A 25,843-nucleotide genomic window follows, 5' to 3' on the forward strand; every position below is an offset into this window, starting at 1 on the left:
CTACAATTCAACACAGAACCGGCTCGAGCCCCCACCCAGCCACCTGGGACAAACACCCCACCCCTGGGTGCCTCTGAGAGGCGACACTTCCCCACTCGCAAGCAGAGTCTGAGTGTAGGAAACTTCACGAGAGGAGGGAAGTCACCTGACATTAATTAGGGGAAATATCACAAGCCTGATTCAGAACCATAAAGCTGTGAGCACCCAGCTCAGAGTGCTCGGGGCCGTGTCTCCTGCCTCACGGGCTTGAGTTCTACACCAGCACCGGGCCGCTCTCTGCTCCCCCACCCCACCCCACCCCACGCACAGAGTTTGGCCTTGATCAGTGCAGATCCAGGGCTCAGAGGTGCATCTCTGTGAGTTCATCTCCATGGGCATTGGTAGGGGAGGCTGCGCCCAGGCGTGGCCCCCTCCATTCCACCCCCAGGGCCCCGCTTCGGTGGTGCTGCTGGGCTTCAGGGGCTGGGGCCAGACTGCCCACCTTCGCGGGGCTGGGAGGCCACAGCAGCACCGTGCACGCTCCCTCCTGGTGCTCCAGGGCTGGGGTGGGGGCTGCACGCTCTGCCTCCCTGCACTCTGGGGCTGGAAGGGCTGCAGGCACTAGCCAGCCGGGGGTGGGGGCTGATGGCCATGGCTGGGGGGCTCTGGGTTCCAGGGCATGTGGAAGGGGCGGAAGGGGAAGGGCTGAGGGCTAGCCTGCCCCAGCCAGCCGTTCACGCGCCGCCTGGGGAAGAAGGCGCTTTGTCTATGATCCAAGAAGCAGAAAGTCACATCCTCACATTCCACTGAAATTATATCAAAGCAATGTAATAGCAGGCTGTGAAGAAGGCACTCTGGTCCTGAGATACATAAAGTGGGGGGTAGCTCTCTTTGGTGGGCACCCAGCCAGTTAGCTGTAAGATCCCTCTTGGTAGCTGTTCTCTGCTTGCTTTACCTGTAAAGGGTTAAAAAGCCCCCCAGGTAAAGAAAAAAAAGTGGCACCTGACTAAAAGAGCCAATGGGAAGGTAGAACTTTTTAAAATGGGAAAGAAACTTTCCCTTTGTCGGTTGTTCTCTGGGCTGGCGGGACAGAGCAGCCATGCTACACGCAGCTAAGCCAGGTCTGATCATAAATCGTCCGATCGTGCCTAGAACTACGTATCTGAACTCCACCCGTGTAAGTAGATCAGACTGTTTAGCTAGACACGATCAGGGGTATTTCTGTTTCTTTTTTTAAGGCTTGTGGACTCCTCTGTGCTAACCCCAGATGCTTTTGTTTGCTTGTAACCTTTAAGCTGAACCCCCAAGAAAGCTGTTTTGGGTGCTTGATTTTTGTAATTGTTTCTTTTAAGATCTAGCAAAAGCCTAAGTTCCAGATGTATTTTTCCCCTTTTTGTTTGTAATAAAATTTACCTTTTCAAGAACAGAATTGGATTTTTGGTGTCCTAAGAGGGCTGTGCGTGTTGTTTGATTAGCTGGTAGCCACAGCTAATTGCCTTTGTTTTCTTTTGCAGCTCTTCCAGGAGGGGGGTGAAAGGGCTTCAGGGTACCCCACAGGGAGGAATTCCCACGTGCTCCTTCCTGAGTTCAGAGGGTTGGGGGTTTTTGCATTTGGGTGGTGGCAGTGTTTACCAAGCCAAGGTCAGAGAGAAACTGTAACCTTGGGAGTTCAATACAAGCGCGGAGTGGCCAGTATTAATTTTTAAAATCCTTGTGGGACCCATTTCTGCAAGATTTAAATCAACTAAGGGGGTGGGGTGTGATTGGTTAAAGAATGATTTCACAATATGTTAGGATTGGTCAAAGAATTATTTTTCATTATTTTAGTAAAATGACTGGTTACGGTAGAGCTAAGCAGGACTTAAGTTTCACTATTAAACTGAGGTCCAAGAAGGAGACCAGCTGGGAAAGAAAGGAAAAGGAGAAGAAGAGTAAGAAAGAAAATGGAGGAGAAAGGAAAAAAAGACCTGGAAGAAGAACTCACCTCTAAGACACAGCTCGAGAGCAGAGCTGCTAGAATCTTCCGCACAACCGTGACATGCAGCAACCAGAACGTAGATGAGACTGACCTTGCCTGGCCAACAGGGAAAGTCCTCCTGCATGATCAGGATTGGTGAGCAGAGCATTGTATGCTTGGTGATTGTTAATAAATAGAAGTTAAAATACTACTGTGTGAGGCAAAAGGTCCTGCAAACCCACAGAAGCATATGCCCTGAGCCCTGGGTAAGGGTGGGTACGTAAATGAACTGGGTTACGTCTTGAGCCCTAGGAACTGAATAAAGGTGGGTGCCCTAAAGTGTGCGGGTAACAATGTTGGCTGGTGTTGGGTTACAAATCACTTTAGCATGGAATGCAGGGTAATGAAATGTTCTTTTCCTTATTGTAGAAGTAAAGGGCAGCAGAACTGTGCTTAGATAGTCCTGATCGAGGGGGTCACCCTCAGCTGAACTGAACTCACAAATCAGGGGGCTCAGATGCCAGACTCCTATGAAAAGTACGGGGGGTGGGGACACATGTCTCTGCAGGGAGGTGTGGACTCTGCCTAAGAGTCCTAGGCATTGTTTAACCCGTCCTTACCCACTGTTCAAAGATAGAGCTAATATAGGCTAATTGAAAACCACTGACAGTTGGGTGGAACGTCAAGAGACTGACTGGCAAAGGGGCAGGTGGCTGGCAAAGCGGCTGACTGCCAGACAGAGTGGAGCAGTGACTGTTGGACACAGCAGAGTGGTGGTCCCGGGCCGGCCGGCAGGGCAGCTAATGTCAGAGCAAGCACCTGGATGGCGGAGAGAGCAAGATACCTTCTTCCCCAACACCTTGCTATGGTGGGAGGTGAACTCATGCAGATGTACTTCTGAATTCTGGGTCTTCACTGACCAATGACGACAACTGTGAGAAAGAAGGGAGGAGCACATTGAAGGAACATTGGTTGTAGGATTCAAGAACCTGAGGCAAAAGGACACTTCCTAAAGTTGTCTGGGGTGGGTCTTTTGCTCATGGTTTAATGTTTGTGAATCCTGCCTGTGGCAAGTGGGGAGCATTTAAAGTAGCCTTTGTTGGTGCATCAGTGGCTATCGGATAATAAATGTCATTCTCTTGAAGGTAATCTGTAAGCTTAGAAACAGGATATGGGGCTAGTGCATTTTCCAAAGTGCTTTTGATTTATGTTCGCCACAGGATACACTTTTAGCAGATTCGGAATGTCTGAAAATAGTCCTATCAGTTTTTGCTGTGAACATCACTCGAAGTAGCAGTGCTTAACAGCATGAAATGTTTTGGTGAGTTCTGCTGCAGTACCGCTATCGTCAATGGCAGTACATGAACTTCTGAAAAAACGGTGCCTATTTGAACTTTTTGTAACATCCATTGTGTTTGGCTGTTTCAACATGCTGTATTGCATTACCTTTACCATGAGTCGAAACATCAGTATCACAGAGCTGCAAAATGCATAGCTATCGCCTTTCCTACTTCTTCACATGAATTTCAGTTCTTCTTCCCAGGCAGCTGAGAAAGTATGTTACCTTTTCACCATGGTGACTCCTGTGATAATTACAATTTTTACATTTAACAATCCTTCCTGGTGCTTGTTGCGAAAGCAAGATTCATGGCAGGATGGGATCACTAGAAATACCAGCAGGAGCCAGCGGGGGGCGGGGGGGGGCTTGTGAGCAGTGTTGCCACACCCTGAAGTACAAAGATGTCATACGACTGGCTGTGGCCCCAAGTGTTTTTCTGTGGAACCCTCTTGGAGTTCTCAGCTCCTGCAGGAAATGCAGGTCTGACGCCTCCCACTAGCTCTGGCCAGCAATCAGAGAGCTCCACAGGGACTGGGGCCAATGAACGAGGCCCCTGGATGGGGTGACTGTTCCACTCGCACCTGCAGCATAGAAGAGGCCCCAGGTGCCCTTAAGAGAAGAACCCAGGAGCTCCGGGAGAGAAGGGGCTGTGGCCACCTTCGGGGACAGGCTGCAAATACTTTTACTTTGTACGTTTTTATTACAAACCCAGATGGGTCAGGGAAGGAGAGCGAAGGTCCAAGAAGAGGTCAGAGGACCAAGATGCCAGCAGAAGGACAGTCCTGAAGGGTTCAACGTGGAGCCCCTGGCCACCCTTCCCCCTGCCAAGGAAGTTGATCTATCTGAAAATCCTGCTCCTCTGACTTTTGAGTTGATCCAGATCTCCCTGGGGCCAGCTGCTCCCTTAACTCTGCTGTGGAGTGACTGGATCCAGGGCTCTGGCAGGCCCAGCTGGTCCCTGGACTCATTTAGTTGGTACCAGAAATATTTTAATGGCGCTGCCCAGGGTGACGCCAGTTGTTCCTGTCAGGAGGAGAACTGGCTGGCATGAGTTGGGGCTTTCATTGGTGCAGGGCTGTTCAGTTACAAAGAACGTACAAAGTCCTGGGTCCTGAGCACAGTGGAAACAAACAGCAGCAGCAGCTTCCTTTTTCTCAGATCCCCAAGCCTGCCTGTCCAGCGTGTTCTGTTCCCAAAGAGCGTTGTCTCTCAGCTCTGTCTCATGCACACTCACCGCTGCTTTGCTCCCTGTCTCCTGGTGTTCTGCCTCATTCATACGTGCAACTTGATACAAGGTGTAGTGCTAAGCAGGCCTTGCCATGTAGCCGAGTGCCTTGGGTGGTGGTTTCTATTGTTTCCAGCTATCACTGCATCAAGGGACCTTAACTGCTGAATGAAGGGTGCTTAGCACACTCACCAGCTTTACCTAGGCCTGCCATTGTCTAGAGATCAGAGACCCACGTGATGGCAGCCATTCACACCTTCCAGCAGAGCAGTACTGAACCTGCACATTCCCAGTGGCCCTGCAGCAGCCAGGCCCTGCTGTCTGTGCCAGGTAAGCCCCTCCATTCTTGTTCAAACTCAGCTGGACACACCAGCTGGTCTGTGTATTTCTCAGTTCACAGCTCTGTGATCTCTAAAACCTCCCCCACGGGTCCAAGGAGCAATAGGGGAGGGGCTCAGCACTGAGCCCAGGGCAGCGTTTTGAACCCACTGCCCAAGCCAGCAGCTGAGGGATGTATAAATATCACAAAGGATATTTATATATACGAGTGAATGGAAAGATCCCCTGAGCTGTAACAATGTTCAGGAGCCACAGCTGCCTTTCGATCAGGAACCAGAGAAATGGGGCAGCTCAGAGACACTTTGAAATGGCTTCAGTGCTGTGGGGCATACAGGGGTGAGCAGTGCAAGGCAGGACAGTGGGATGGAGACATGACAGACCCACCATGAGTCTGAACTTAGGCTCTTCAGTGCTGGCAGCCAGCACCATAGTTAAGGTGTCAGCTCTCTGCTATTAGGCTTTTATCCACTCTGTGAAGTTGCCACTAGGGGGCGCACACACATCTTGCTAGCATGTCACAGACACATACTGGGTGAGCCCTAGCTTGCGGCCCCCGAGCCGTACAGCCTTGAGCCAGGGTCTCACCCTTTCCTCCCCTCGTGCCTCCCTTCAGTAATCGGGGATGGCCGGGGTTGCTGTGTAGTGTGCGTTCTAGGTAGCATGAGCTCTGGGTTCTACTCCTACCAGTGACTCATGGTGTCACCCTGGACAAGCCACTTCCCCACTCTGTGCCTTAGTTTCCCCATCTGCCTAAGGGGTAACAAACAAGGATTGCAGTACAGGCCACGTGGGAGAGGCCAGTGGGTTCTCGTCAGTCGCTGGACACAGCCTGATGACTTTGGCCTGGTCTACACTACGAGTTTATCTCGAATTTAGCAGCGTTAAACCGAATTAACCCTGCACCCGTCCACACAACGAAGCCCTTTATTTCAATATAAAGGGCTCTTAATATCAATATCTGTACTCCTCCCCGACGAGGGGAGTAGCGCTGAAATCGGTATTGCCATTTCGAATTAGGTTAGTGTGGCTGCAATTTGACGGTATTGACCTCTGGGAGCTATCCCACAGTGCACCATTGTGACCACTCTGGACAGCAATCTGAACTCGGATGCACTGGCCAGGTAGATGGGAAAAGCCCCGCGAACTTCTGAATTTCATTTCCTGTTTGCCCAGCGTGGAGCGCTGATCAGCACAGATGACCATGCAGTCCCAGAATCAAAAAAGAGCTCCAGCATGGACCGTACGGGAGATGCTGAATCTGATCTCTGTATGGGGAGATGAATTTGTTCTATCAGAACTCCGTTCCAATAGACGAAATGCCAAAACATTTGAAAAAATCTCCACGGCTATGATGGACAGAGGCCACAACAGGGTCTCGACACAGTGCTGCGTGAAACTTAAGGAGCTGAGACAAGCGTACCAGAAAGCCAAAGAATGAAATGGACGCTCATGGAGGGAGGGGTGATTGATGACTGTAGCTATCCCACAGTTCCCGCACTCTCTGAAAACCATTTGAATTCTTGGCTGAGCTCCCAAAGCCTGAAGGGTGGTTCAGGGTATATGTCGTCAGCGCCCCCACCCCACCCCCCGTGAAAGCAAAGGGAAAAAAATCCTTTCTCACCTTTTTTCAATGTCACCGTATGTCTACTAGATGCTGCTGGCAGACATGGTGCTGCAGCGCTACACAGCAGCATCCCCTTCCCTTCTCTTCCCTTGCAGACGGCACATGGTACAGTAGGACTGATAGCTGTCATCGTCGTCCTGTGAGTGCTCCTGGCTGGCCTCAGTGAGGTTGGCCGGGGACGCCTGGGCAAAAATGGGAATGACTCCCAGGTCATTCTCTTCTTTAAGCTTTGTCTAATGGAGATTCACTCCTGCCTGGAATATCATAGCAGCTGGAGGCTCCCCTCCCCTCCCCCCTTTGATCTCTGCTTGCCGAGGCAATAAAGTCAGTGTTGTTTCTTATTCATACATTCTTTATTACTTCATCACACAAATGGGGGGATAACTGCCACGGTAGCCCAGGAGGGGTTGGGGAGGAGGGAAGCAACGGGTGGGGTTGTTGCAGGGGCATCCCCTAGAATGGCATGCAGCTCATCATTTCTGCAGGATGTCTGGGGCTCTGACCCAGGGCGGCCGTTTGCCTCTCTGGTTCTTTAGTAGGCTTGCCTGATATTCTAGGCAGGACTGACTCTCCATTAGACAAAACTTAAAGAAGAGAATGACCTGGGGCGTCATTCCCATTTTTGTCCATGCGCCCCCGACCGACCTTACCGAGGCCGGCCAGGCGCACCCATGACAGCAGCAGACGGGACAGTGTGACTGGTAACCGTCATTGTCAACTTGCAAAAGGCAAGGGGATGCTGCTGTGTAGCGCTGCAGCACCGCGTCTGTTAGCAACATCCAGTAGACATACGGTGACAGTGAAAAAAGGCTGAATGGGCTCCATGGTTGCCGTGCTATGGCGTCTGCCAGGGTAATCCAGGGAAAAGGGCGTGAAATGTCTGCCATTGCTTTCACGGAGGGAGGATTGACTGACGACATCTACCCATAACCACCCGCGACAAATTTTTGGCCCCATCAGGCATTGGGATCTCAGCCCAGAATTCCAAGGGGCGGGGGAGGCTGCGGGAACTATGGGATAGCTATGGGATAGCTACCCACAGTGCAACGCTCTGGAAGTCGACTCTAGCCTCGGTACATGGACGCACACCGCCGAATTCATGTGCTTAGTGTGGCCGCTTGCACTTGACTTTATACAATCTGTTTCCAAATATCGGTTTCTGTAAAACTGAAATAATCCCAAGTGTAGACATACCCTTTGCTTTTCTCTCTCTAAGGAATTTCAATGATGGAAATCTCTGATGGAGCCTGTCGATGCTCCTCCTGCGCATGCGCGCACACACACACACCCTGGGCAGCCCCCCTGCACAGCAGTGACACCCCCATTCCTCAGGCTGGCTGGAACGTTCCTCCCAGCAGACACAGTGTGGCCCAGCAGCAGGGAGCATCCTCGGAGCCCAGGGATTGTGTGTGGAGCAGGGGCTTCCCCATGCCCATCCCGGCTGTGCAGACAGCACGCCAGGGCTCATCTTGCTGCTAGCATTAGTCACGTCCTCCCTTGTTCACATTCATCCAGCCCAGTGCGTAGCCCAGCTGGGGCTGCATCACAGGCCAGCTGGAGGAGCTGGGGGTCTCCAGTGGGTGTGAGTGGGACAAGACAGACCTAACACCAACACCAGGGCCTCATCCCCAGCTCTGCTGAGCCATCTCAGGGCAGTATCTGAGTAGGAGCAGGGAGAAAGGCCCTAGCCTAGAAACCTCCTTGGAGGGAAAATAGAGTTAGCTGAGTTAAGGTCAGGCATTGTGGGGGAAATAATCAGATGATGTAGGTTTGTGCTTTTGTCTGTTGTTTATAAAGGGAAGAAGTTCAAGGAGCAGGTTACAGCCTGCGGATGCTACCCTGCAGTGCAGAGCCAGGGCTAGCATGGTATCACAGTGCAGCCAGCTGACTTGGGAACCCCAGGCTGTGCTGAGGACTGGCGGGGAGAAGGGGGGGCCTTGGTGTTTCGTCTGCAGCAGCTGTGGCCGTTTACCCCCCAGAGCGCACACAGTCCAAGCAGAGCATGTGGGATTTCAGGGGCTCACAGCCACACAGGAACAATGGAACTGCCCAGTTGGATCAGCCCCCAGGTCCATCGAGCCCAGGAACCTGTCTCTGGTAGTGGCCAGAACCAGCTGCTTCAAAAGAAGGTGGATGAACCCTCAAGCAGGCAAACGTGGGATAAACAGCCCCTCATATTTGGACTCACCTGGTCTCAGATAGGAGAGCTAGCCCTGAAGTCCTTAAGCCGAGTGTTAAATATTGAGTCCAAAATGGTTGGTATAGTTCTTGAGCATCATTCTGGTTGATATTCTTACCCACAGAGATGTCCAGTCCCTTTCTGAATTGTGTTAAGTCCTTGGGCTCACCAATTTCTTGTGGCAGCGAGTTCCATGGGCTAACTATATTCTGAGTGCAAAAGTATTTCATTTTATCAATTTGGAATTTCCCAACTTTCAATTCTATTGGAAGTCCCCTTGTTCTTGTGCTGAGAGAGAGGAGAGAGGGAAGACATCCCTCATCTCCCTTCTCTAGGCCATTCATTATTTTATACACCTCTGTCATGTCCCCTCCTGTTCCTCTCCTTTCTAAGGTAGCCATCACACCTTAGTTCTGCAATACCCTTATAAAGAACATAAGACATAAGAATGGCCATACTGGGTCAGACCAAAGGTCCATCTAGCCCAGTATCCTGTCTTCCAACAGTGGTCAAGGCCAGGTGCCCCAGAGGGAATGAACAGAACAGGGAATCATCAAGTGATCCATCCCCTGTCGCCCATTCCCAGCTTATTATAGAATCATAGAATCTCAGGGTTGGAAGGGACCTCAGGAGATCATAGAATCATAGAATCTCAGGGTTGGAAGGGACCTCAGGAGGTCATCTAGTCCAACCCCCTGCTCAAAGCAGGACCAAACCCAACTAAATCATCCCAGCCAGGGCTTGTGCCTGACCTGACTAAAAAAAAACTAGGGAGGGAGATCACTACCTACCTCCCTAACCCATTTCAGTTCTTCACCACCCTACTAAAAAAAAGTTTTCCTATTTCCTAAACCTAACCCTCCCCTCTGCCTCTGCAACTGATTACTCCTTGTTGTGTTTTTCTTCCACCACTGAGAACAGTCATCCATCCTCCATCCTCTTTGGAACCCCCTTTCAGGTAGTTGAAAGCAGCTATCAAATCCCCAAGAGATCATCTAGTCCCACCCCCTAGAGATCATCTAGAGATCATCTAGTCCCACCCCCTGCTCAAAGCAGGACCAATCCCCAACTGGCAAACAGAGGCTAGGGACACCATCCCTGCCCATACTGGCTAATAGCCATTGATGGACCTGTCCTCCATGAATTTAGCTAGTTCTTTTTTGAACCCTGTTATAGTCTTGGCCTTCACAACATCCTCTGGCAAAGAGTTTCACAGGTTTACTGTGTGTTGTATGAAGAAATACTTCCTTTTGTTTTAAACCTGCTGCCTATTGATTTCATTTCGTGACTCCCAGTTCTTGTGTTATGAAAAGGAGTAAAACAACACTTCCTTATTTACTTTCTCCACACCAGTCATGATTTTATAGACCTCAATCATATCCCCCCTTAGTCACCTCTTTTTCAAGCTGAAAAGTCCCAGTCTTATTAATCTCTCCTCATACGGAAGCCGTTCCATACCCCTAATCATTTTTGTTGCCCTTTTCTGAACCTTTTCCAATTCCAATAGATATTTTTTGAGATGGGGTGACCACAGCTGCACGCAGTATTCAAGATGTGGGCGTACCATGGATTTATATAGAGGCAATATGATATTTTCTGTCTTATTATCTATCCCTTTCTTAATTATTCCCAACATTCTGCTAGCTTTTTAAACTACCGCTGCACATTGAGTGGATGTTTTCAGAGAACTATCCACAATGACTCCAAGATCTCTTTCCTGAGTGGTAACAGCTAATTTAGACCCCATCATTTTATATGTATAGTTGGGATTAGGTTTTCCAGTGTGCATCACTTTGCATTTATCAACACTGACTTTCATCTGCAGTTCATGTGTTCTATGAACTGCAATATCCACTGTGGTGAGAAAAACTGCTTAATCTAGATGTTGCCCAGTCTAATAGGGTTGAGAGTTTAGACTGTGTGCTTATATTTTATTTCTTTTGGTAACTAACTCTCTGACTTTTTGCTTATCACTTAATATCACTTAAAATCTATCTATTGTAGTCAATAAATTTGTTTAACTGTTTATCTTTACCAGTGAGTTTGCCTGAAGTATTTGGTAAATCTGCTCAGGTTTACAAAGGCTGGTGTAAATCCACTCTCCATTGATGAAGTGGTGAACCAGTTAATAAATTTGCACTGCTCGTCGGGGCCCCCCCAAATGTCCCATCCTGGCTATGCCACTGGGCAGCACAGAGCATAGCATTCACCCACAGAATCCTGCCACCAGCTGGGATGCCTGTAAACTGCCCAAGTTGTGATATTGTGCACAGGACACCCAGAACTGTGAGCTACAGGGTGACCACTCTGCCTTAGCAAAAGTGAGAGTTTGCTGCTGCAAAGCTGAGAGTCAGCTCCCCAACACAGCAGCCTGTCTGCCCTGTCAAGCCTGACCTTAAAAACCTCTAAGGAAGGAGATTCCACCACCTCCCTAGGTAACCCATTCCAGTGCTTCACCATCCTCCTAGTGAAAAAGTTTTTCCTAATATCCAACTGAAACCTGCCCCACTGCAACTTGAGACCATTACTCCTTGTTCTGTCATCTGCTACCACTGAGAACAGTCTAGATCCATCCTCTTTGGAACCCCCTTTCAGGTAGTTGAAAGCAGCTATCAAATCCCCCCCATTCTTCTCTTCTGCAGACTAAATAATCCCAGTTCCCTCAGCCTCTCCTCATAAATCAGGTGCTCCAACCCCCTAATCATTTTTGTTGCCCTCCGCTGGACTTTTTCCAATTTCTCCACATCCTTCTTGTAGTGTGGGGCCCAAAACTGGACACAGTGCTCCAGATGAGGCCTCACCAATATCGAATAGAGGGGAATAATCACGTCCCTTGATCTGCACGCAATGCCCCTGCTTATACAGCCCAAAATGCCGTTAACCTTCTTGGCAACAAGGGCACACTGTCGACTCCTATCCAGCTTCTCGTCCACTGTAACCCCTTTTCTGCAGAACGGCTTCCTAGCCATTCGGTCCCTAGTCCATAGCAGTGCATGGGATTCTTCCGTCCTAAGTGCAGGACTCTGCACTTGTCCTTGTTGAATTCATCAGGTTTCTTTTGGCCCAATCCTCTAATTTGTCTCTCCTTTCTGTCCTGCTGTCTGTTATAATTTTAATTTAAAGTCTCTCTCCATGCCCTGCATTTTTGTTTTTTGGCCTCTGAGGACTGGATCATCTCTTGAAACATGTCCTCCTTGCTTCTGCTCAGTCACTTCCTTATCTGGCGGAGGTGCTCTGCTGGTATGTAGGGGGTTCCCCTGAAGGCCACATGTGCAGAAGCACAAGAAACAATAAAGAGAAGCATGATTGTTAGTGCACTCACAGCATCGAATCATTATAGTAAAATACTCCTCTTTTTAAATACAAATCAGTTTCTCACTGTTCCTTGGCAAGCACACTGTTGGCAAACCCCCTAAACATGGTAGGTTTGGGCCAGGGGGCAGTGGTGGCACTCAAGATGGGGCAAAGGGGCCAGGTGTTTTTTTAAGTGGATCACTGCAGGTGACTAGGGACAATATTGTAAATTCTGCCACCATTTTGCACAGGAGGAGGTCATTGAAGTTGATATCACACTCCTGAGGGTAAGCAAGGATGGATCTCCTATATGCATACAGCTTCAGGCCTGGTCCCTATGCCGCTCACCTGTGTGCTGCTTTGGTCCCTGCACAGGTGACTGCCACAAGTGACAGGGTGACTGGGCAACAAAATGGCAGCTGAAATTCAATGTTGATAGATGCAAAGTGATGCACATTGGGAAAACAATCCCAACTCTACATATAAAATGGTGGGGTCTAAATTAGCAGTTACCACTCAAGAAAGAGATCTTGGAGTCATTGTGGATAGTTCTCTGAAAACATCCACTCAAGGTGCAGTGGGAGTCAAAAAAGCTAACAGAATGTTGGGAATCATTAAGAAAGGGATAGATAATAAGACAGAAAATATCTGTACAAAAGCATCCTCCCCCGCACTTTGAAACAACGTCTGTGATTTGTCACTAGTATGTAATGGTCCAAAATCCTGTTTTTACAGAGCCTGATAAAAACGCGAGATTAATGGTGTTAAAGCTAAATGGGTCCATGGCCCACCCAGCCCCACCTGTGGCTTGGCCCCTGCTCTTTCAGACATTTTTAATCTGCCTAACTCAAGGTCAGTTTTTTAGCAATAATGAAGTGACACACTGAGTCTGGCAGTCAAAAACGCAAAAAAATGAAGGCGAGGCAAGAAGACAAAGCTAAGCAAAAAGACAGTTTGTCATCTTATTTTAAAAAGCTTGAAGTATTGAATAGTGGAAATTCATCAAAAGTATGGGCAAGGAAACATCTGAACTATCTGATCACTTGCCAAGTTGTGGGGATACCACAACGACTGCAAAAGTTGAACAAGTGAACTCTGAAGTGACAATGGAACTACAAAAATATTGGTAATTTTATCAAAGTAAGGGAAGAAACCTACCCTGAAGACATTGCATTATGGCCAAAATCTGCTGCATTGGATATGATAGTCTATTTCTTAGTAAATAAACGGAAAAAACATAGGTAATATGGAAAATTTGAGAAAAGAGTGTGTGTGGTTTCAGGACAAAAGCAATGTAGAGGTCTTCATGAGTCCCATTTTCTGAGGATGAAGAAAAATGGAACAACAAATCAGAATTTGGTTGATTTTTTTCAGAAACCACTGAGGCAGGCTACTGTTATGTTTGCAAATTATTCCCTGACCATAGTGAAGGAAAACAAACATATCTCGACAGGCACTCTAATTGGAGAAATGTTGCAAGACATATTGCCGATCATGAAACTTCCAAAGCTCATATTAATGCTATGTGTAAGTTCGTTCAAAGGTGTAAATTATCTGGAAGAATTGATTCTGTGTTATCGGCTCAGTTTGAAAAGAAGTGTTCTTGTTGGAGGAAAGTGCTGAGATGTGTTGTTGCCACGGTCAAACTGCTGTCTTCTTTGGGATTACCTCTAAGAGGACACGATGAGTCATCACTGTCAAGTCAAAAAGGTAATTTTTTAACCTGCCTTGAATATGTTAGTGAATTTGACGATTTCTCAAAGAACATTTGAAAAATGTCTCATCACGGGCATAAACTCCGTCAATTTTCAGAAGGGCAGTGTGCTCCCTCTGGTTTCGGAGGCCACGCTTATAGCCAGCAAAAATGGCTTTGGACCACAGTCTCCCAGACATGGTGTCGTCCTGAAGTCCTGCTCCAAGAAGGCCCCCGTGCCTCCGACCCAAGATGATCAGTATTGTGGCTCAGGGAAGACCAACCTTTTAATGCACCAAACCTACGATGAATTCATCAGTGTAATGGCAGACCGGCTCAGAAACCAATTCACTGATGAAGTAAAGGATGCCAAGTACTATTCCATAATAGTCGATTCAGCACCAGATGTGAGTCATGTACCCCAATTAACATTAATGTTAGATATATGACCGGCAATGGTGAAGTTGTAGAGTGGATTTTTTTGTTTTGTCCCACTAAAATCCCACACTTCTGAATGTCTAGAAACAACTGTTTTGGAGGTAATTGCAAATTTAGGTTGGTACATCAAAAATTGTCCTGAGCAGAGCTTTGATAACGCCACAAATATGGCAGGAAAATATTGAGGTCTACAGGCAAGACTGAACGATGCAAGCCCCTCTGCTTTATTCATACCATGTTCCAGTCATTCTTTAAATGTAATGTGCAAAGCTGAAGCCGAATCTTGAGGGAGCTACACATTTTTTTGACTTTGTTCAAAACATGTATGCCTTTTTTCCGGTTTCCACGCATAGATGGAGGATGCTACAATCACGCTTGGAGCAGGCAAATGAAAAACATTTGACAGTCAAAAGAATTTGTGACACCAAGTGGTCTGCTCATGCAGATGCTGTTTTGGCTTTGAAAATGAGCTATGATGATGTAAAGAAAACCTTATTTGACATAGCCATATCAAATGCTGAAAAACCACGTGCGAAAACTGAAGCAAAATCCCTAGCAGAGAAGTTTGAAAAGTACAATATTGCTGTTCTTACTCTTCTGTGGAGTAAAAAAAAAAAAAAGAGGACTTTTACTTCAAAGAATTACCATTTACTTCAAAGAATTACAGGTCTGTCGCATCTTACGCGCATTTAACATGCGCGAATTCAGCTTTACGCGGTTGGCAAAAAACAAAAACAAAAAAAAAGAAAAACAACAATTTAAATACTGCTCCTGTAGTGCGGGCGATTCTGCCCTCCATTACACTCAATATAAATTTTGACTATACGTGGTTTTCGCTTTACCTGCTGACTGCAGAACGTAACCCCAGCGTAAGATGAGACAGACCTGTAATGCCATCAGCAAGTCACTGCAAAAGGTTGATACAAATTTATTGAATGCTGCACAATTGTTAGCCTCAGTTAGAAGTTTGATCATGAAAGTTTGAAATGACTATAGCTCAATGGAAGCAGAGGCACTAACATTAACAGAAAATATAGGTTTCTCTGATATCAGATGAGAAGCGTAAAAAAAGCAGGAAGTTATTGTTCGATTAAACTAGAGACAAATCAATTTAAAAGGGAAAGAGAAGATCATCCTTGAGACCATCAATGTTATCTGTGACATGCTAATAGTGTAATTGCAGAGTAGAGGTGAATCGCTAAAGAAAACTGTTTATTTATTGTGTGTGTTTTTTGACAGAAGTATCGACGAAAATGCTAAAAGCCACGACAGTACGAAATGAAGTGAATTCTACCGAGAGGACGTAGACACAAATCTTTTTGAAGATGAAATGAACATTTCATTCATTTTATCGAAAATGATGAGGTCTGTGTTTCGAGATCACCAGTTGATTTGTATGTGATGGTTTGCAGGCAACCTTTCCAAATATAGAAACTATTCTGAAAACATTTTTAACAATACCTGTCACAAGTGCTTCTGGTGAACATTCTTTTTCTGTATTGAAACAAGTAAAAAATTATTTGCAAAATATGATGAGTCAGGAACATTTCACAAGGTCAGCAATATTGACAATTGAAAGTGCCTCTCTACAAAATATTACTTACAATGACTTAATTGAGGATTTTGTAAAGAAAAAGTATAGAAAAAAAAACCTATCTGAATAAATTTTTTTTTCCAAATTGAATAAGTTTCTTCAGAGGAAGTTAACTTTTATTTTTCCATTCATGCATCATTTATACTTTTTATTTTTACACATTAGCATAATGCAAATACAAGCTTTCATCTAGACCAGAAGTCCTCAAACTGTGGCCTGAGAACTCCACTCAGGTGGACCGAGGAAAGGTTATTAAGTTTTTTTTCATAAAGCGCTCTTATCCAAAGCACTTTACAATAGTTAGCTAACGGTACAAACAACATTTGGAAAGATCATTAAGTGGTCCGGCAAGTCCCTCAGCAATTTTCAAGTGGCCTGTGAAAAAAAAGTTAGACTACAAAAGCAATCAAGGTACCTCACTTGATTTTCATTTATTTCCTATTACTTATAATAGGAGGAGGATGAAGACAAAAAGAATGAAAAACGGGGGGTGGGGGGGGAGAGAAGAGCGAATGCTCTTTTTCTTGGCTGGGTCCCGAGGGGGGGGGAGGGTGGCAAAAAATGAAGCTGCGCACAGGGCCCCTCTAACTCTAAATTCACCAGAGGCTGCCGGAAGCATTCCCAGGTGAAGACAAGCTTTTTCCATGGTCCATTTTCTTTTTTGATGGGCCATTAGCACTGTCTAGCTTCTTTAGTGTTGTACCTGAAAGGCTAGTTGTGGGTGTTTCCAAGTTCACATTCAGTAACACATACACAGCAAAACTTTATAACTTCACATACAATGGAGATATCAATGTTCACCAGCTCAATGATGCCTCGGAAGGCACACTTTGTACAAAACAGAATTATATGACTGGTAAATATGGGGGTGCTCAGCTGCCACAAAAGCAGCTGCCACAGAACCTTCAGCAAAGGATTGGTGAGTACCTCCAGGAAAGTTTTCTAGAGATTTCTCTGGAGGATTCCCATGAAATCTCAGTGTGCATTAACACACTGTTCTGCTGCACCGCTTAGCTGCTACAGGGCAGTGGTGTAGCCAGGATAGGACATTTGGGTGGGCAGGCAATGATGGGGGGGAGGAGGAGGGATCAGGACCCTATCCCATTTAGCTGGCCTTGGTGGAGGCGATGGACGCTCTGGCCTGGGGCCCCCTGGGGCCCCAGGAGGAGACTCCGCTCTCCAGAGGCAATGGCTCCCATCCACGTCCCACATCACACGCTGGGCATGGCCCTGCAAGTGGCAGACCTACCTTTTTTGAGGATTCCTCTGCCTCAACTGGGTCACCTGAATCTTGCCCTCCTCCTAGTGGTGGATTAGCCACTGGGCCAAAGGGGCATGCCCAGGGGCCCCAAACAATTGGGAGGCCCCAGAAAAATGGGTGCCCCCACCAGGGAGCAAAAGTGGGGTGCGGGGGCTTTCGCTGAGCCCGCTCCCCGGCTGGATCACTGGGCAGGTGGTGTGGGGTGAGCCCCAGACCCGCTCCCCAGCTACAGTGCCAGACAGAGTGGGGCAAGCTCCCGTGCCCCAACCCCACTCCCAGGCTGGAGCACCGGGCCAGTGGATGGAGCTGAGCAAATGCCCAACCCTGCTCCCCAGCTGGTGCTCTGGGGGGGCAGGTGGAGCTGAGCAAGCGCCTGACCCCACTCCCTGGCTTGAGCGCTGGGCAGAGTGGGGCAAACACCCTGCTGCTTGCAGGAGCACCAGGCAGGTGGGGTGGGGAAGCCCCCGTGCTCTGACCCAGCTCTGTGGCTGGAGTGCCCGGCAGGCGGGCAGAGTGGGGCAAGCTGGGGCTGGAGCAGAGCTGGGAATGGGGGATGGGCCAGGATGCTAAGTGGGTTGGCCATGGCCCTCCCAGACCCACCCGTGGCTACGCCCCTGCTACAGGGGAACATGACGCACACACAAACACAGCTAGGTTTGCACATTTCTATTCCTTCACCCACTTCTAGAACATAACAAAGCAACGGACAGCTCTACCTCATAACAAAGCAGCATCAACTCCAAAAATCACTTCCTAAAGCTCCCCTCTCCTGCACCCTGCGTGCCAGAGACGGAGTGCGGGGACTGGCTCAAACCCTACTGGACCTAGGTTGTGACTCACCACGATACTGGACGACCCTGTCGCCTGTCCCAGGTCATCCTCCAACTCGATCTCCTCATCCACAACTTCATCTAGACAGTATTTGGTCCTGCCATGAGGGCAGGGGACTGGACTCGATGACCTCTCGAGGTCCCTTCCAGTCCTAGAGTCTATGAATCCTTGAGGTTGATTACACTGTCTGCTGCCTCCAGCCCTGCCGAAGTATCCAAAGGGCTCTTGGTGGTGGAAGTCGGGTCGCTGCCAAGGATGGTATCCACCTCCTTATAGAAGGGGCAGGCCTTTGGCACAGCACCAGAATGATGGTTCAACTCCCTGCCTTCTGGTATGCCTGCCTCAGCTCCTTTATCTTCGCACGGCCCTGATGTGTGTCCCTGTTATAGCCCTTCTCCAACATGCCACAAGAAATCTGACCATAGGTATTGAAGTTCCTATGGCTGGAGCAGAGCTGGGACTGCATAGCCTCCTCTCCCCACAGACCCAGCAGATCCAACAGCTCACGTATGGTCCAAGCAGGAGAGCATTTGCTGCATGGAGCCGCCATGGTCAGCTGGGAAGATACGATGTGAGCTGTCCATGCTGAGCAAACAGGAAGTGTACCTGAGTGCAGGACAGCAGAATTTGAACTGCTGACCAGAGTGGTCAGGATGGCCACTGTGGGACACCTCCTTGAGGCCATTTACAGTGACATAACCAAGCGCAGTGTCTACACTGACACTTTGTCGGTATAACTTTGCCACGAAAAAGCTCTACACCTCTCAGCGCTTATTTTGTCGGCAAAGCAGGGAGAGTTTTGTTGGCGGAAGGAGCATTGTGGTGTGTGCACTTCCGTTGTTTTGTCCATGAAAGCTGACTTTGGTCAACAAAACTGTGTAGTGCAGACAAGGCCTGAGACTGGTGTGCGCTATTAAATCTCTTCTGGCTCTTGTAGGGGCTCCAGTGCAGTGATTGATTTGTATTTTTGACAGACAGCAAAAGTCCATCAGCCCCACCCAACCCCTGGGTGGGGCAGCACCCCTCTGTCACCCCTCTTCCTATTCAGAACCTCTCTCTGTTGAGATCCTCACAGGATCTTACTACACGCTCCAGAGCAAATGTCAACTCCTTTACTGCTACTTTCTGCTGCAGCCTCTGAGCAGCAACAGAATATGTCAGAGATGCTCCAATGCACCTGGGACATAAGGCAGCCTTGGGATGCAGGTTCCCTCCGTACAGCACCTGGCGCACGAGGCTGGAACCAGCCCATTCTGCTGTGAATTTCCATTAGCAGACACAGGGCCCTTCTCCATGGTGTTCCAGCAGCACCCGAGACCACCGGGACAGCACAACCTGCTCACTCCGAGGACAGCTTGACCCATGCCCCCTTGGCACTCAGATCCTGGACACTGTGCTGGGAGCAGCAGCAGGCAGGACAGATGGATCAGAGCAGCATGGGCGACAGGAACAGGAAGCAGTGAGAAGGCTGAGCAGCAGGGATGACCTTGCTGGCAGTGGGACCAGTGCTTCCAAGGGGAAAGCATAATGAGAGCCAGGAGTCTGGCTGGAGGCTCCTTGGCTCTCTGAATATTGCCCACACTGTACAATCTTCACAAAGGCCTCACAGCCTGTGAGATGGGGCAGGATCGTTGTCCCTGTGCAGTGCCCCAGGGCAGTAGGGAAACCCTCGGCCCCTTTGCTTTGGAAAAGAAGCTTGTTTGTAGATTTTGTACCAAGGAAAATAACTGACAGCAGAGCTCCCTCCCTGTCCCTGGCTTGTACTGCAGGTTACCAGCTGGCGAGGTGGGCCCAATGCCCTCACCTTTCTCTGCTAGGGCCCTGGGTATTTCTCTTAGGATACAATTGAAATGAGTTGAAGGATCTCCATCCAGTCCCCAGTGGATATCTGTCCACGTCAGGAAACTGCCACGCACATCAGTACACTTAGCGTGTGTCTACAATGCAATGTATACCCAGGGTGCGAACTCGGGTTCAAGCCTAACCCCACTTATGTATACACACAAATCGCACTAACCCAGGGCTCAGATGCAGGGTCCCAGGACCCCACAGTGGTGGAGGTCTGAGCCTGAGTCAAGCCAGGACCCAGGGTTCAAGCCCTGTTGCTTTGCAGTGTAGACACAACTCCACTGGACCCATGCTCTGGGAGTCCACTAAAAGCAGAATGCCTGCCCACAGTGAGAGAGCACAGTGAGGGCAACCAGCTTCAGCAGTGTTACTGAGCATGCTCAGTCCATGTGAGCATGCTCAGTACAAGCTGAGCAGAAAATCTGGGGGGCATGTGACCCCGCATGCCCCCCCAGGTGTCCCCTCCAGCTAAAAGTATCCCATAATCCCATGGGCTGACTTTCTTTGTCCTCAGGACAGTCAGGTTTGGTGGACAGTCAAGTTTTTCCACACTGAACCACGAACAAAGGGCTAGAGTGGCCATATTTTGGAAGGGCGCTAGGAAGTCTGGGGTACGGGCGGCTGGGCCTGCACCTACATAATGCAGTGTAGATGCTGGAATCCCAGGGTGGGACCCAGGGTTCAACAATTCCTAACCTGGGGTTACAAATGAGTGTAGAAGCTCAAGTCCTAGGTTAACAAACCCAGGGTCTGATAACTCGAGTTCTGCTAACCATGGGCTTACATTGCAGTGTAGCCAGATCCACAGTCATCTCTAGAGTGATCTAGGACAGGGCATCAGCAGAGTTATGCATGGGGAGCCCAGGACTGGAATAGCAGGGGGTGGTGCAGGTGAGGACTGAAATGCATTGAGAGAGCTGGATTGGGGCTCAGAACAAGATTACCAGGGTGCACTGATACAGTCACGTGGGATTGGAATAGCAGGGGCTTCAACAGATTAGGAGTGAGATGCATCGACGGAGAGGTGTAGTGGAAGTACACACTATGCTTGGCTCTAGCTGAGCAATTAGTCTAACACACATGGAATGAAGTATCAGAGGGGTAGCCGTGTTTGCTGCTTTTACAGATCCAGACTAAGAGTCTTGTGGGACCTTATAGACTAACAGACGTTTTGGAGCATGAGCTTTCGTGGGCATCCGACGAAGTGGGTATTCACCCACAAAAGCTCATGCTGCAAAACGTCTGTTAGTCCCAGCAACAGAACTCTCTGTGCGTTCCAATGGATTAATATCGGGCAGTATGAATCTGCTGCACTGTTCATGTCCTGAGACCACTCCGTCCCGCAGGATTCTCTGCACCAGTACAGCTTTTTCCTTACCAAGGGAACCAGCAGTTGTGAAAGCAAACACTGCCCTGGAGAGCTGCTCAGGGAGTTTCTCTCTCTGTTAACAAAGTTGAACATCATTGCATTTTCTCGGAGGGCTCTCAATCTCACACAACAGAGCCCACCATACAGACTTAGCTACTTTAAAGCAACAAGCTCATTTGAAAGATGGTGTTAATTTAACCAAATAAAGTCCTGTTGAAGCTTGTTAGTACCTTGCCTGCCTGATACAACACCATGATTGGACTATTGGGGGATTTAGTAACAGCCCAGGGACCACGTGTCCCTGAGGAAGGCAAGCCTCCAAGCTATTCCAAGGTGACCCAGCAAGGCATTCTGGTGGCTACCAGCTCCTGTTTGCCTTCAGCGATGTATGTTACTTGGGAGCTGGCCAACAGGATTTGTCATGAGCACCTCATACCCCAGTCTAACCCCTCTCGGAGAATCACAAGGCTGAGGCAGCCCATCTGATGGCATTACACACTCCACTGGCATCTAATGGAGCCAGGGATTGTTTGCCATTAAGAAGGTGACTGAAGCTGGTTATTTATTTCCAGCTCCCAGTTCTTTAATCAGGACCTTGTTCAGAAACAGAGGCTAGAGGCTTACCCCAAAGCCAAGATGTGATATTGTTACAGGACCACTGTCAATTTACACTGAAATTATATGCAGACCATAATGGAGATTTTCAAAGACCCATCTGGGATTTGCACACTTAATTCCAATTAATTGTGATGCAAATTGGGCATATAAATTCCTCTGGGGAGCTTTAAAAGTCTGCAGCCCAAACTTTTATGAAATTAACATTTCCATTTTAGTATTATTTTCATGTTATTCCAGTGGAAAACATTGTTTTTAAGCAGCCATTCCTCTGCTCTGTGTGCTATAAATGCAGAGAGGCAGTTAAAAGGTATTATTGGTATCATATCAGGCAGTAAAGACATGTTTGTTTACAACAGATGATTTTTTAAATTGACATGTTCCTCTTAAGCATGCACCATGCAAAGAGGAATGGAAGGAGACAGTTCATCACACTTTGTTAATAGTCACCTCCCCCAGCTCACTCAAGACATTTTACAGATTAGTCTCAGAGCTGTATCCCTGCCAACATGGAGCGTGATCCAAAGCCCATGGAAGCCAGACTCTCATTGATTTCAGTGGGCTTTGGATCAGGCCCGAGAACACAGTATAAATATCCTACGCCACTGTAGGGTGATCAGTGTTTTAAAATGAATCATTTGAATTCTAGAATAAGAGAAGCCAACTTCAGCCTCTTAATAAGAGAAGTTGGATCCCTGGAATACATTATAATTTCAGCTTTGGGTACTGAGGTGCACAAAAATGACAGTGTTTCTAGCATGAACTGAGCTCTCCAAAAGAAGCACTGATGTGAGATCGGCCTGCTAGGCTGCAGCATGGGCAAGAAATCTTTTTTGCACGTGTCTCTCTCAATCTGTCAGGAGCTTAGGGGAGCCAAGACGGCACAGCCTGGTGCTGGGAGGTCACATTCCGAAAACCTCTGAATAAATACAATATTAATAATTAATAACATTTCTGACCCCATTCCAACCACTCAGGGAGCAGCGCAGACAATGGTGGAGCAACTGTCAGGTTGCCTTAAGACCAACATTTTAACAACAAGGTTCTACCCAATCAAAGAGCACGAGAATTATTTCTGTGATTTTTTTCCCTCTTCCAGTCCATTAAAAACAGCCTTTGTTCCTCGGCATTGTCTGCAACCCAAACGTCCTGGAGTGAGCCCGGAAGTGAAACTGGCTACCAACAAAAGTGAAACTGGCTAGTTAGGTTTCACTGAAACTCAATGGCCTGTAATAATCAAACACACAGGAATAGTTATGGACAGGAAAGGGTTGATTTTTTCATTGTTAATAACTGAAGGCATTATTAAAACACAAAGATATTTTTTATAACATATCATTGTTAACCTAATGGTGTCTCTTTAAAATAGAACTATGGAAAAGAATCCTCTGCACCTAGGAATCCTACAGCACCGTTTGTCAATGGACTGAAATGTTCTTCACGAGCGCTAGTGAACCGAATGTCACCACCGGTGACGATCACTAGCTCTGTTTCACAAAGGGGGGAACTATAAGGCACAAAGGTCCTCCAGATTCTCACAGTTATTTGGGCTCTTCTCTTCCAGTGAAATCAATGGGAGCGAGGTGTCTAAATGCCTTTGAGGATCTGGGCCAGAGAGGGTAAGGCCAACATCTCCCAAGCTGGGGCCATCTAAATAAAAGCAGCCTGCTCACTGGAGGTGCTCTGCCAGTGCTCTGCAGCTCAGAAGTCAGGTCCTGTTTAGCAGGGAACTTCCAGGTGCATTTAGGTGCCTGACTGGAGATAGCCAGTAGCGTGACGGGTTGTCACCCCTGGGGTGCAGACTGGGAGCTCAGGGAACTGCTGTGCCTCTCTAAAGGCATGGCTACACTTGCCGATGTAGAGCGCTGTGAGTTAAACCCGCCTTCGGAGAGCGCAGCAGGGAAAGTGCTGCAATCTGTCCACACTGACAGCTGCTTGCGCACTGGCATGGCCACATTTGCAGCGGCATTGGGAGCGGTGCATTATGGGAAGCTATCCCAGTATGCAAGTGACTGCAACATGCTTTTCAAATGGCGGGGGGGGGGGGGGGTTTGAATGTGACAGGGAGTGTGTTGTGTGTATGTGGGGGGAGACAGAGTGGATTTTTGGGGGGCTGAGAGTGTGTCAGCCTGCTGTCTTGTGAGTTCAGACAGCAGCAGACCCCCCCGCCCTCTCTCACACAGCATTCCACACTTATCTGTCTCGGAGCAGATAAGCAGCCGGCTGTCAGAAACAGAGCACAGAGCTTTCAAACAGCATATCCACATTCCTACAGCCAGTTCAAAACAATGGAGGAGGGGTCACTTGACTTAAGGGGATTATGGGACATTTCCAGAGGCTGATCAGAGCACAGTAATGCAGCATCTCATCCACACTGGCACCACAGCACTCCAGCGGGGGTGCAGAAAATGTTATTCCACTCATCGAGGTGGAGTACCAGCAGTGCAGTAGCCGCCGAGTCAGAGTGCTCTATGTGCCTTGCCAGTGTTGGCTAGTGCGCTCGGGGCTGCTTTAATGCACTGTAATTCACAAGTGTAGCCAAGCCCTCAGACACACAACTGTGCTGGGGACACAGCCAGCCTCACTCAGGCCCTATTATCATGACAGCAGGTGGTGCCACTCACCCAAACTGGGCTACCTGAGTGCCAACATCAGACACCAGCCAATTTCCCAGCTCCCCAGGCACATACCTCCTCCCACCCCCACTGGAGAATAAACCCAAAATTATATCATCTTGCACTGCACAGTGGGCCAGAGAGGGTAAGGCCAACATCTCCCAAGCTGTGGCCATCTAAATAAAAGCAGCCTGCTCACTGAAGGTGAGCACTGCATAGTGATCTGTACAGTGTACACTTACTAATATGTTCACCCCTCCCTCAATGTGGAGAGAAATATGCACACTTATGGTAAACAAGCTGAGATTTTTCCCCAGACACTTCACTTAAAGGCACACTGGTTAAGGTTAAAATATAAAAACAAGTTTATTAGCTACAAAAAAGGTAAATTTTAAGTTATTATAAATGATAGCAAACAGATCAAGCAGATTACCTAATAAATAAACAAAACCAAAAACTAAGCCTGAGATACTAGAAAAATAAGATATGAATTAGCAAATTCTCACCCTGGCTGATGATACAAGCAGACTGCAGATTCTTAAGGGACAAACTGCATTTTCTGTGCAGCTTCAGATCCCCAGGTTTCCATACTCAGGCTAGAAATCCATTTCACCTGGGTCCAACACTTTCCCCAGTTCAGTTTTTCTTCCTAGGGTGTTTCCAGGAGTTCTCTTGAGTGGGGAGGGAAGCACAACAGATGATGTCACTCCCTGCCTTATATAGCTTTAGCATATGGCAGGAACCTCTGGTTCAAAAACCCTTCCCCAAAATGGAGTCCTGAGTCAGGTGGGCTGGTCACATGCCCTTGCAGAGTCATAGCAGCCATTACTTAGGGGCTGTCTGAAATGTCCACAGGAAGCTCACTGGGTGGGGGCTAAGCTTTCCCCAAGGCCTCTTGTTTTCCCTAATGGTCCATTACCCTGAATGGGCCCTTCACAACTAGCTCTCTAGAAGGGAAGCGTCTTGCCTCGTGGGTGTCACTCACATGTGAAATACAGATACCTAGACAATAGTCATAACTCCAGATACAAAAATGATACATGACTACAAATAGGATACTCATAGTCAGCAAACCGTGACTTTTCCAATGACACCTCACATGCCCCATCTCGTACAAAATGCATCAGACTTAGGCCATAATCATATCATGATAATATCACTGGGGAGAATATGGGGTGCAATGTCACAGCCAGATTTGAACATTGGGCCCATCCCGTTTTCCCAAGGCCACCAGGAGATCTGGTGCCCAGCCAGAGCTAAATCCCAGACACTTCCCTGATGCGAACAAGGGCGGCGTTGCATCCAGAGAGAAGGGGGGGGGGGGGACTGGGGTCATGTTCCAAGCATTCTAGGGGATTTAGACACATTGATTCTATTGCAATGGACAGAAGGGTCCCAGTCCCCAAAGTCTCAGCCATACTGTAGCTCTCCCCCGCTTTCCGGCCTCCGGAAAAGGGGAGTGGGGGGGATGGGCTGTAAAAGGCCCGCCCCGAGGAAGCTGCTCTGAGTACGGCACCGGGGGGGAGCAGGCGAAAACCAGCCTCTGCAACACCCTGCGAAAAGCCGGCGGCTCGTCACAAAATCCTGCCGGGGAAAACTGCGGGGGCTGGTGCGTGAAGGGGCGGGGGCGGGGATCCCACGGG

At 48.3% G+C, this 25,843-nt stretch overlaps 1 long non-coding RNA gene across 1 annotated transcript; it reads left to right on the forward strand.

Moving 5' to 3' along the window:
• The first annotated feature begins 1,051 nt into the window (after positions 1 to 1,051).
• Positions 1,052 to 15,542, forward strand: LOC120386964. The gene is made up of 3 exons (XR_005589988.1): positions 1,052 to 1,156; positions 1,807 to 2,092; positions 15,307 to 15,542. It is a non-coding gene; the product is annotated as an uncharacterized LOC120386964 (long non-coding RNA).
• The last annotated feature ends 10,301 nt before the right edge of the window (positions 15,543 to 25,843 follow it).

Source organism: Mauremys reevesii, linkage group 19 (assembly GCF_016161935.1).
Source record: "Mauremys reevesii isolate NIE-2019 linkage group 19, ASM1616193v1, whole genome shotgun sequence".
NCBI lineage: Eukaryota > Metazoa > Chordata > Testudines > Geoemydidae > Mauremys > Mauremys reevesii.